The sequence below is a fragment of the Citrus clementina genome, unplaced genomic scaffold, assembly GCF_000493195.1.
Source record: "Citrus clementina cultivar Clemenules unplaced genomic scaffold, Citrus_clementina_v1.0 scaffold_5, whole genome shotgun sequence".
NCBI classification, from domain to species: Eukaryota; Viridiplantae; Streptophyta; class Magnoliopsida; order Sapindales; family Rutaceae; genus Citrus; species Citrus x clementina.
The window spans coordinates 11198676-11212148 of record NW_006262201.1 but is presented as its reverse complement, the minus strand read 5'-3'; the positions used below and the strand labels follow the sequence as shown (position 1 = coordinate 11212148).

At 33.6% G+C, this 13473-nt stretch overlaps 1 non-coding gene across 1 annotated transcript; it reads left to right on the top strand.

The window, feature by feature from the left end:
- The first annotated feature begins 3402 nt into the window (after positions 1-3402).
- On the top strand, positions 3403-3509 carry LOC112098761. The gene has a single exon (XR_002905869.1). It is a non-coding gene; the product is annotated as a small nucleolar RNA R71 (small nucleolar RNA).
- The last annotated feature ends 9964 nt before the right edge of the window (positions 3510-13473 follow it).

The following is a 13473-nucleotide window of genomic DNA, read 5'->3' as shown; positions in this document are numbered from 1 at the left end:
CTATCTTTAATTTCTAAATTTAACTCCTTAAGCAATAAGATCCATCTTATTAATCTAAGTTTAACATCCTTATTTGAGATTAGGTACTTGATGGCCTTGATGGCTGCATGGTCTGTGTACCCACCAAATAAGCTCTGAATTTATCGAAAGCGAATACTACTATTAGCAACTCTTTCTCTGTAGTGGTGTAATTAATCTGAGTTTGAGTAAGAGTTTTGCTGGAATAATATATAGAGTGGAAAATCTTATCCTTCCTCTGCCCCAATAGAATGGTCACTGGTATCACACATCAGTTCAAATGGTAGAGTCCAATCTAGTGATATAACCATTAGTGCAGTGATCAAAGCTTTCTTTAATTCTCCAAAGGCTTGAAAACTGTCTTTATTAAAATGAAAAGGTTTGTCATGTTCTAGCAAGGAGCATAATGATTTAGCTACCTTGGAAAAATATTTTATGAATCTTCTATAAAATCCAGCATGACCCAAAAAACTTCTAATCCCCTTGATTGAAGTTAGAGGTGACAGTTTATCCATAACTTCTATCTTTGCTTTATCTACCTCTATGCCATTTTCGGACACCTTATGACCCAACACTATGCCTTCTTGCACCATGAAGTGACATTTTTCCCAATTAAGTACTAAGTTAGTTATCTCACGTCTTTTAAGAACTTCTTTCAAGTTGTGCAAACAATCAATGTATGTCTCTCTAAAGACTGAGAAATCGTCTATAAAGACTTTTAATATTTGCTCCCCATATATGAAATAATAGACATTATACATCTCTGAAAAGTTGTTGGAGCATTGCATCACCCAAAGGGCATCCTTCTGAAGGCAAAAATTCTATAAGGACAGGTAAATGTAGTCTTTTCCAAGTCCTTTGGAGCTATAGCAATTTGGTTATAGCTTGAATACCCATCTAGGAAATAATAGTATTATTTTCCAGCAAGTTTGTCCAGCATTTGATCTATGAATGGAAGTGGGAAGTGATCCTTCGTAGTGGCTTTGTTGAACTTCTTGTAATCTATACATACCCTCCATCTAGTCACTGTTCTTGTGGGAATAAGTTCATTCTTCTCATTTTTCATAACTGTTATTCCTCATTTTTTTGGTACATATTGAACTGGGCTTATCCATGAACTGTCTAATATTGGGTATATGATTTCAGCATCCAACCATTTGATGATTTCTTTTTTCACAACTTCCTTCATAATGGGGTTTACTCTTCTTTATTGCTCCACTGAATTGCTGTAGTAGTCTTCTAACAAAATTTTATGCATGCATATGGATGGGCTGATCTCTTTAACATCTGCCATAATCCATCCAACTGCTTTTCTGTATTTCCTAAGCACATTTACCAGGCTCTGTTCTTGACCTGCATCCAAAATAGATGAAATGATTACAGGGAGTGTGTTGTTTTGACCAAGATAAGTATATTTCAAATGTGAGGGTAATAATTTTAATTCAAGAATATGAGGTGATTCAATATATGGTAAAGTTGTTTTTACTTCCCTATTTAAAAGATTCAGATGTTCAACAAATCTATTATGTCTGTTAGATTGCTTTCATTCCATCTAATTTATTTAATTTGCTGCAACATCTTCTTCTTCAAAGCTCTCAAGGTGGCAACGTTGATGATCTCTTTACTGCATCATCTGTCAATTCTGTCTGCTACAACAAAGTCCACAACAATCAGAAAATTACAATCTCCTGCGTCATCAGGGTTCTTAATAGCCTCTAGTACATTGAATGCGACTTGTTGATCATTCACCCTCATTGTTAGCTCTCCTTTTTGCACATCTATCAGAGTCTTCCCGGTTGCTAGGAAAGGTCTTCCAAGTATAATGGGTACCTCTTTATCAGCCTCAAAGTTTAATACAATGAATTCCACTGGAAAAATGAATTTGTCAACCTTCACTAGTACATCCTCAATTTTTTCTTTAGGATATGCATGGGATCTTTCAGTTAACTGCAGATTGACTGTTGTTGGTCTGTATTCTCTTGCTCCCAACTGCTTAAATACCGATAATGGCATCAGATTAATTCTGGCTCCTAAATCACAGAGTGTTCTGCCATTGTACCTAGTTCCAATGGAATATGATATTATGAAGCTTCCTAGATCCTTCAATTTTTTAGGAATCTTACTTTGGAGCATGTGACTTCTTTCCCGTGTTAAAGCAACAGTTTCAAATTCTCCCAACCATCTCTTTCTTGCCAAGATGTCTTTTAGAAAAATCAAATAATTAGGCATTTGCTCCAATGCTTCTACAAAATGGATGTTGATGTGTAATTGCTTCAGCACTTCCAAGAATTTACTAAAATGCTTGTCTTGTTTTTACTTCTGGAATCTTTGTGGGAAAGGAGGTGGATGTCTAAATTACTGGGTAGCTTTAGGAGGTACCAATCTCTGCTCATTTGGTTTATTGTAAGATGTTGCCACTAGTGTTGCAAATTCTTTGTCATCATTTATTGGTTGATTTTCTTCCATAGTTGCTGCAGCTTGACTACTAATACCAGTATCTTGATGACTAGGTTACTGTAGCATGCTGTCATCTTAAACTGGTTCTTGTAAGGGCTTAAATTCCACTAATTTTTTAGTCACTTCCACATGGGTATTAACATTCTTTCCAAATCTTAAGTTGATTACTTTGCAATGCTCATTTCCTTCTCTTCTTAGATCTTCTGTGTTTCTGGGCAAGCTACCCTGAGATCTGCTACTCATTGCTGTGGCAAGCTAACCAATTTGGTTTTCCAGGTTTCTTAGAGATACTGCTTGACCTTGCATAATTACTTTATTCTTCGCAATGTATTCCTTAATCATGTTTTTAATGAAGTGAGATGATCATGGCTGGTGTGTTTTTTCCCTTGATTCTGCTGATGAAAACTAGGTGGTTGACTATTTCTGTTTTATCTACTCAAAGTTGGAACATTTTGATTCTAATTGCTCTATGAGAAATTTGGGTGTTGCTTCTATCCATAGTTGTAAGTATTTGAGTACGGGTCTTTTTGAGGTTGTCGGTTCAAATTACCCACATAGTTTACTGATACTGAATTTCCAGAACAGTTATCAAATTCATGTTCTTCACCACAGTACATGCAAGTCAGTTCAGCAATTTTCTTTACTGCTACTAGAGCAGACGTCATGGCTTTCACTATCTTAGTCAATGAGGTTACTTGTGCTGATAATGCTGTAATTGCATCTATATTATATACTTATGTTGCTCCTCTTACCGCTGGCTATCTAGTTAATGGTCACTGATAATTATTGTTGGCAATTCTCTCCAGAATCTCATAAGCTTCAGTGTAAGATTTAGATAATAAGGGTCCATTTGCGGAAGCATCAACCATCAATCTCGTACTTGGATTCAACCCATTGTAAAAGGTTTCCAATTGTATGCAACAAGGAATACCATGATGAGGACACCTTTTGAGTAGTTCTTTAAATCTCTCTCAAGCCTTATATAAACTCTCATCTTCCAGTTGATGAAAGGAAGTGATCTCAGTCCTCAATTTTGCATTCTTGGTTAGTGAAAAATATTCATTAAAAATTTATTAGCCAATTCATTCCATGTAATGATGAAATCAGATGGTAAGGAATTCAATCTTGTTCTTACTCGATCTTTTAAGGAGTAACGGAAAAGCCGAAGTCTTAAAGCATCTTGTGTTGCTCTAGCAATTTTAAAAACGTCACTCACTTCCAAAATTAACTTAAGATGGAGATGAGGATCTTTAGTTGGTAGTCCATTGAATTGACCCACTGTTTGCAGCATGTGAAACATCACTGGCTTCAGTTCAAAGTTTACGGCTTCCACCTCAAGTCTGACTATTCTAGGATGTACAACTTGAAGAGTTAACACAACATAATCTTTGATAGCCCTGTCTCTATCGTTTTCCATGTTAATGATATTGTTGTTGCCTTGTTGTCTCTAATTAACATGCTCACTCTACTCCTTTTGAATGTTGATAGGTTGCAATGGCCAGTGAGGGTCTAAAGTTCCCACATCCTGCAGATTATCCATGTCTGAAATAGTTTTTGAATTTCTTTGTTCTCTTCGCAGTCTCCTTACAGTCCTTGCAATCTCAGGATCAAATTGGAATACAACATATCTGTCTTTGCGCATGCAAGTGTTGATCTGTCAATAGATAAAACAAATCAGATTAAATTTACACTATTAAGATATACTTCACACTTTGAAAATAACAATCAATCCCCGACAACAGCGCTAAAAACATGTTGGTTAATTTCTTACTCAATTGTTATTGATGCTAATGTGCAAGTGTACACAACAAGTAATAAAGTGATGAATATTCAAGATCGTCTCCACAAGGATTGATGTTACTAGAAATGATACAACAATCACAGTAGTACAATCTGACTCTATTCAAGATGAACAAATTTAAAGTTGATTACTACTGAACCCAACAATTGTAAAGAAATAAAATAAAGAAACGTACTAATGAAATAAATTAAATAAATTACGTAGACGAATCAAAAGAGAATAAAGTAGTTGAATGATCAAACTCTTTATGAGTTGACTGCTTTTCATCAACTTAGCACCAGTTGCTACAGTAATTCTTACAGCATTGGGCATAATTTATTTTGCATCCTCAGCTGTAGCATGTTGGATCTCTCATACCTTTAAATATCTTAACAATGACCAGTTGCTATTCTACTTAAGGCATGGCATTATAAGCGTCTTCTCTCTCTACCTTACAAGGTAAATACCTATGTCTAGTTTTTCACAAATCTTAACTCTAAGTATAACCCTTATGGGATTCAAGATAACCTTAATCCAAGAAACTCAAATTAATATCAAGTATTACTCTAATAAAATCGACTAAGACAAGCCCTTTTGCAACTTTATCTTAACTTAAACCATTAAATAGGTGGTCAACAGAAACAACAGTTATAATCAAAGCTATTAGAGTAAAATGCTACAGCAATTATATAGGAACTCATAAGAATAGTCAAAAACCCATTTAGATTATTTGTCACTCAACCACAAGCAAGTTTAGTTTATACTTTGAAAAAGAAAACCAAACAGCAAAATATTGGTTATAGAATACATCAGTTCAATCAAGAGTAAAGAAAAGAACAAATGGAGAACGATAAAGATTGAATCCAAATAACTCTGCTGGATTCTTTTCTAATGCAGAATCGATTCCCTTGAATTCTAATTGTTTTCCTCTTTTTCCCTTGATTTTTTCAATATTAATTCCTTGCCGTTGTTTTATGTGATGTGCGCCCCTTTTTATAATTGAAAACTAGGGTAAATAAAGGCATAGGGCGTGCATGAGTCAAATTAGGAAACTGCAGATCGTTATTTTGCAGATATCCCGCGCTAAGCTTTCTCTGTCGTTGTTCCAGGATTGCTACAGCAATGGCTTCTCCCTCATCTGCTACAGCACGGCACTGCTCCAGATTTTGTCACTTTTTTGGTGGCCATATTCTTCCTCCCTTTTGCCATCCTACTGCATCCGCATCCTTTTCATGAATTATAAGCTTCTGAAAACCTACAATTATGCATATGTTTTGAGCACAAATTACTCAAAATTAAGTAAAACTTATTAAGACTAAACTAAAAGAAATATTTATGCAAAATGTAACGAAAATGTAATAAAAAGACATTATTTACTCTCTAAATGATCTTGATTTAAGTGTAGAATTGTCATAATAACTCTCATTTCATGGAGTTATCAACATGCATCCTTTAGCAATGTATATTAACATTTTTCTATTGAAGTTTCGCATTGAGGTTTTGATTTTTGATTTTTTTTGCTTTAGACTAAAGACAAGAGCGTTTTAGCTAAGCAAGACTATTCAAGGGTAGTCACAATGCAATAGGCAAAGTGATTCAATCATACTACCTTTTGTTATTATGTTTCTCAACTGTGATCCTTTATATATTTGAATGCATCCTGGCTAGTTGGTGGATGCGTGCTTTGCATATATTTGTGTTGGTTTGATTACTATTTCTGTAGCTATGATAATCTTATACAATAGCTGTGAATTTTAATATCAAATACTATTTTTTTCATTTAATGGAAAAATTGCTCTCTAAAAAGTGAAATTATGATGATATTATTTGTGAATATCTATGTTTCATATCAGAATAAGACGTGAATGCCTACTTTGATGTTATTAGTATCATGAAAATTTATACCTTTCCTATTGATTGATTTGTTTTTATCATTTTCCGTTTTTGTTTCTTTTTCTAAACCTATTGACATTGAATGAGTTACTTTCAGAAATTATTTTGGTGATGATTTTTTCCAATATATTATATATTTTGGAATTATATTAGCATATATGTATACACAAACAGAAATAAAGCATTTTATTATGATTTTTGTTTCTTTAAAATTGTGCATAGTCATATTCAATTGAGCAAAAACATTAAAACTATAGCTAGCAGGTATAGTGATTAATTCCTATTGCCTTTTCTTTTGCTTAACACAACGCTTGCTTTACTTGGATGGATTTTGTTTACATTTTATGGTGGGGTCAATAACTCTTGCTCATAATAGGTTTTTTTTTTTACATATTTTGTTTGGAATTTTATCATGAGATTTTTGCTAGTATATGCATGTTTCACATATATTTTTATTGGCTATGACAACCTTATTCAATAGCTTTGATATTTGACATGAAATAAGTTATTGCTATGAAGCTTTAAAATAATTTGAAATAAATTAAAATTGAACAATGAAGCTCAATGACAACTAAATTTATGTAAACTAGTCCAGAACAATGATGATATGTTATTTAGTTTATTTCACTTACAATGATTGAAGTAGATCAATAGTAGATAATATGAATTAAAAAATGTTATATGTGCATGTTTTCTGCATGTTATTGAATGCATGTTTTGATATTTTGTGTCACGATCTCATTTGGTTTAAAAAATGGATAAGAGTTGGATAGTTGGGGTGAATATGTTTGTTGATTTTGCTCTTGAAAACTCTAATAATGGTGATATTATAGGGTGTCCTTGCATTAGATGTCAAAATGTCGCATTTCATCCCTTTAGGTTTGTTAACTTGAAATACAAGGAAGAGTGTAGTATAACTAAACACACTAGTGAGTTTCAGGGCTTAGTTGATCAGTTGATTACTATGAATATTGTCTTAGATGATGAGTGACAAGCGCTGTTATAACTTAGTTCTTTGGCTGACAGTTAAGAGACAGTAGTGGTGTTGGTGAATAATTCAGGGCCAAGTCGGAAATTAACCTTGGATATGGTTACAAATAGGCTATGGAATGAAGAATTTAAAAGAAAGTGTGTTGAAGCAATTCCCTTTAAGTTAGGTGAACTTATTTCAGAAAAGCAAAAAAGGCAGGGGATAAGCCAAAGTAGAAATTCCTGCCCATAGAACAATGATAATCCTAGAGGAAAATCCAAGTCTTAGAGGAAAAATGTCAAGTGCTTTCATTGTCAAAAAATAGGTCACGTTAAAAGAGAGTGTAGATTGTGGAAAAGAGAACAGACAAAAAAAAATGGTGATGCTAAAAAAAATGACAAAGAGAACATTGTAGCTATAATTGATAGTGATATGAATATTGTTTATGATGAGAGATTTGTAAATCTCACTTGTCATACCAGCGATTGGATGATTGATTCGGGTTCTTGGTTTCATGTTACTACACATCGTGAGTTGCTACTTAAAGATGTCAGACATGTGTAAGATATTTACCTTAATTTAATCTCTACAGGCAAGCTTGATGATGATGGTTATATTAATTAATTTGGAGATGAAAAATGAAAGCTCACCAAAGGCTCCCTAGTATTAGCTAAAGAGAAAAAAGTAAATACTTTGTATGTGATAGAAACCAAATTCAAGAAAGAAGATGTAAATATGGCTGTAAAAGATTTTGATATAAAGAGGTACCATAAAAGGCTTGGACATATTAGTGAGAAAGGTTTAGAAACTCTTGCCAGAAAAGATTTCTACCCAGCTTTATAGGTATGTCCCTCAAGACTTATATTTATTGCTTAACTGGAAAGAAACACAGTAGCTTTTAAAAGCTTTTTTCCATCTAGAAAGTCACAAATTTTTTATTTGATTCACACTGATATTTGCATGATACAAAGTAAATTAATAGAAAGTGTACTTTATTTTGTGACTTTTATTAATGACTAGAAAAGTGTGGGCTTTTGCTTTGAAATCTAAGACTAGGTGCTTAATAAATTTAAGCTTTTCTATGCTTATGTTGAGAGAGGGATAAGAAGAAAATTAAAATATGTCAGGGCAGATAATGGTAGTGAATACAGAGGACCATCTAAGTAGTATTGCAGATCTCATGGAATAAAACTTAAAAAGATTGTACTAAAAACCCCTCAGCAGAATGATGTTGTAGAAACGATGAATAAAATATTTCAGGTGTATGCTTTTTTATTCTAATTTTCCTAAATCTTTCTGGACAGAGGCTATACGTACTTCAGTTGACTTAATTAACTTTTATCCTTCAGCTCCATTAGATGGTGATGTATCTGAGAGAGTTTGGACCGAGAAAGTTGTTTCTTATAAACATTTGATAGTATTTTAGTTTCAGAGCATATGTTCACATCCCTAAGATGAGAGATCGAAGCTTAATGATAAAGCTAAGGAATGTATTTTCATAGGCTATGGACATGAAGAATTTAAGTATAGATTATAGGATCCAATGGCAAGAAAATTAATCAGAAGTAGAGATGTTATGTTTCTAAAAGATCAAATAGTAGGTGATGTGGAGAAGAGTAACCATTCTTAGTCATCTCTAGATATTCTTGTCATTCCAACTTCAGTTTCTTCACATGTAGTTCACAATGATCATGGGGAATCTGGAAAGGATAATAATGATGATCTAGTAGAACTAGTTGAGCAACCACCTCCAGAATCACGTGCACCAGCAATTAAGCCAGAATTGAGAAGACCCTTTAAAGAACGACGACCTTCTACTGGATATCCTCCACATAAATATGTAATACTTACAGATGAAAGGGAGCAAGAATGTTTTGAAAAAGCTATATCTCACAAGGATGAAAGTGAAAGGGTTAAAACCATACAAGAAGAGATTAAATACTTGAATGAGAAGCACAATTATGAGTTAGTAAAGACTAGATTAATTGTGAAGGATTTCAATTAGAAGAAAGGTGTTGATTTCGAAGAAATATTTTCTCTTAGATGAAGATGTCCTCTATCCTAGTAGTTCAGCGATTAATAGCTAACTTGAATTTGGAGATTCAACAGCTCGATGTAAAGATAAGTTTCTTACGCGGTGACCTAGAGGAGGAAATATACATGGCGCAAATTAAAGGGTTTATTGCAAAAGGTAAAGAAAAACTTGTATGTAAGTTAAAGAAAAGTTTATATGGCATAAAATAGGCACCAAGATAGTGGTACAAGATGTTTGATTCTTTTATAGAGAATCATGGCTTCGACAAGACTGCGTATGACCTTTGTGCTTTTGTGAAGAAATTTGGTAATGGTGATTTCATCGTTCTTTCACTTCATGTAGATGGCACATTGAATGTTGGGTAGGATGCTAGTAAGATTGATAAATCTGGAAAAAAAGCTTAGCAAGTTTTTTGCAGTAAAGAACTTGGGACTGGCAAAACAGATTCTTGAAATGAAGATTTCCTGCAACAGAAAATGAGGAAGCTATGGTTATCTTAAAATGCATATGTTAAAAGGGTTCTTGAAAGATTTAACATGGACAAGGCAAAATCTGTTTGTTATCCACTTACAGGCCATTTTAAGCTTAGTTCCGAGCATTATCTTATAAGTGAGAAAGAGAAGCGAGAGATGAAAAGAATTCTTTATACTTTACCAGCTGGCAATTTGATGTACGCCATGGTCTGAACAAGACCAAATATTGCTCATGCCATTGCTATAATCAGTTGGTTTCTCTCTAATTTGGCTAAAGAACACTGGATAGCAATTACATGGATTCTCAGATATCTCAGAGGCACTTCCAAGGCATGTTTAAATTTTGGTGATGATAAACCTATGTTATAGGTGAATATATATGCAGATATGGCAGGAGATGTTAATTATAGTAAATCTCTATCGGGATATTTGCTCATCTTTACAGAGGAAGCGGTCTCATACTAAGGCAGCGTATATTGCAATCACTAAAGATTGTAAAGAAAGTTTATGGATGAAAAATTTCCTACAAGAGTTGCATATGAAACAAGACAGTTATGTTGTGCTACGACAATTAAAGTGCGATTCACTTGATAAAAAAATCGACATACCATTCAAAATCCAAGTATATTGATGTGAGGTATCATTATATATGAGACGTGCTTGAGAAAAAATAGTTGCAGATTGGAAAGATTCACACAACGGAGAATGGGTTCGATATAATAACAAAGTCATTACCCAAGGGGAAGCTGAAAAGTTGTATGCAGAAAGCAAGCTTGGTAGTGCCTCCCATATGATCTGGAGGGGACGATTTGTTAGGTCCATCTCATTTGGGTGGCTCAAGCCTAAGGCTTTATAAGTATGGGTAGTTAAGCAATTAGAGAAAACTTGAAAGGGCTAGATGAAATTTTCCATTAAAATTAGGTTTTAAAAACATTATACAAAGAAGAACAAGTCGAGGCAGAAGCAAGATTCACAATCACAAAAAGACGAGAGAGGGAGAAAAAGACAATGATAATTTTTTTTTTGTTTTGGGAATAAGAATTTGAATAGTTGATTGGACGATTAAAAGATGAATTTAATTTTATTTTCTGTCAAATTTAAAGGGTAAGATCTTGACATCGGCCTCTACAAATCAACTAGTCTTGATTTTTATTTTATCCTCTCGTTGATTGTTATTTGAGATACCCACTTGTTAAAGAGATAGAAATTTGTCTGTTGCTGCAAACCAAGATTGTAGAAATGTTTGATGTATTTAACCTCTAGTGTTATCTAGAGAAGAATTTGTATTGTAATCTCATTAATATAGTGGAAGATTATATCATACTACAGTCTCGTGGTTTTTTGCCATTTTGGGTTTTACACGTAAAATATATGTCTCTTGTGATTGGTTTATTGTATTGGATTTTGTTGGTTTATTTTTTTTGCTTATTTTTTTGCGGTACACATCCATTTTAATCACATAAAGAGGTAAAGAGTTTTGTTTCTCTTTAATTGTACTTACTTGTTTGAGTTTGTTTCCCAACATGTTGCAGTGTAGATTGACCTATGAGCGATGTAAGGGGAAGACTCACCAATCATAAAATTTTTTAACCACACAGCCCAAAGATGTTGTGAAAATTAAGATATATGAATGTAAAAAATAATAATAATATAACCACAAACTATTGTGCAAACTCTTTTGTACAACTTGAGTTGGCGTTTGATGTAGCTCTAGACACATCACCAAGTTAAGTGACTCAAAGTTAACAGTGTAAAGACCATATGGCTGAAAAATTCAAATAAAAAGCTCTCTTTTTTTCTTGTTTTTCTATTTCTCTCACTTTATGACTTCGCCAGCTCCTTCAACGGCTTTGGCTTCTCTCTATTTCGTCGGTGACAATCTTTGACAGCTTCCGCTTCTCTCTATTTACAATCTTCCTTTACCACCGTATTTTTTCGTTATGTCCTATATTATTGCCGAGTAGATTGAGGGTATTTTCTTTACAATCTTCCATGCCGTATCATTATTGTTTTCAATTTTGTTCAAATTGAAGTTTTTGTTTTGGTTGAATACGCTTTTGGCATGTGAAAATCAATCAATTCCTTTAATTTAAGTCCTTGAATACGATTTTGGCATGTAAAAATCAATCAATTCCTTTAACTAACACTTCTGTACATTTTAGTCCACAACGTCAATAAATATGTAACTTTAATCAACTTGGAATTGATTGATTTAATAAAAGGAATTGACGTGTAAAAAACTTTAAGTCACTGGCGTTTTCTGCGATGACCATAAATTAAACTAACTATGATTGACAACCAAACATAAGGGTGTTAATTATCAGTTTAATTTGTTGCTTGTAAGCTAATTGTGTTGAAAAATTCAAAATTGGAATTCAAATACACATGCATGCATTCAACTTTGAAGAGGCAAATTTGAAGACAAATTCCTAGCATGCAAATTTCAAGCACACCTATATTGAGCTAGCATGATCTCTTCACCTAAAGTCACACCAAAGCCATTAAATTTGAAAATGGCCAAAGCTTTTTTCATGCATTCACATTGTAAGCTTTGCCTATAAATAGAAGAGTAGAATACATTTGTAAAGCATCCTAATTTGTGAGAAGTAGAGGGCAATTGCAAGTGAGCTCTTTGAGAGAATTTGAGAGAGCATCCACTTGAGTGTTCTAGTGAGGTTCCATTTGGGTGAATTAGAGTTGTGTGTTTTGTGAGTTTTTCCCACTTTTGTAAATTCCCATTTGTTAGTAAAATTATCTTCTAGTTTTTACCCGTGGACGTAGACATTACGCCAGACCACATAAATTATTATGTCATATTTTCTTTACATTTGTTTATCACTACATTTATATTTCTCCAAAAGTCACAGTATTAGTAATTACTCAACCTCGTGCTTCAACAACAATTGGTATCGAAGCAGAAGGTTCGTGCTTGGGGCATACGGTACTGTTTATGAATACAACATTGTTCACATATATGAAACTGTTTACAAATACGATACTGTTTATTGATATGGTATAGACGGCCATTTATACTTGGGAGATAGTCTATTGTAAGTAGTGTGTATTTTTACATGTTTGGGAAAGTTCTGTCAACAAGGCGATAAGAGGTAAGGAGTTGGGTTTTAAGTGGGACCGTTGTGACCCCTCCATTCTCTTGGGAACTTTCTTGGTGCATTTATTCACGTGAAATAAATATCATAAAGGTTGTTTTTCAAGTGTAAATAGTTTTTGAACAAACCGATCATTTGAAATAAAAAAGGATGGCAGAGGCATCATCACCATCGTCATCAGCAAGGACTACTGTGACTAATGTAAAGATTGAAGTGGACAAATTCAATGATACCAATGATTTTGGTATGTGGCAATGTGAGGTGTTAAATGTCTTATGTCAGCAAGAGTTGGAAGTTGACTCTTGAAGAAAAACTTGACATGATGGATGACAAGAAGTGGATAAAGATCAATAAATAGGCATGTAGTGCTATTCGTCTATATCTTGTTAAAGATTAGAAATACTCTGTCATGAAGGAGATATCGGCAAAGAAATTGTGGGAGACACTGGAAGAAAAGTATATAAAGAAAAGCCTTGAAAATAAACTTTAATGAAAAAGAAACTCTATCGATTTACATATACACATGGCATGTCAATGAATGACCATGTGAATTCATTCAACAAAATATTGGCAGATTTGCTAAATTTGGATGAGAAATTTAAAGATGAAGATAAGGCACTGTTATTGTTGAATTACCTTCCTAATGAATATGATCATCTCACCACTACTTTGCTTCATGGGAAGGACAATGTCATATTTGATGTTATATGCAGTGCATTGTACAACTCTGAGACCAG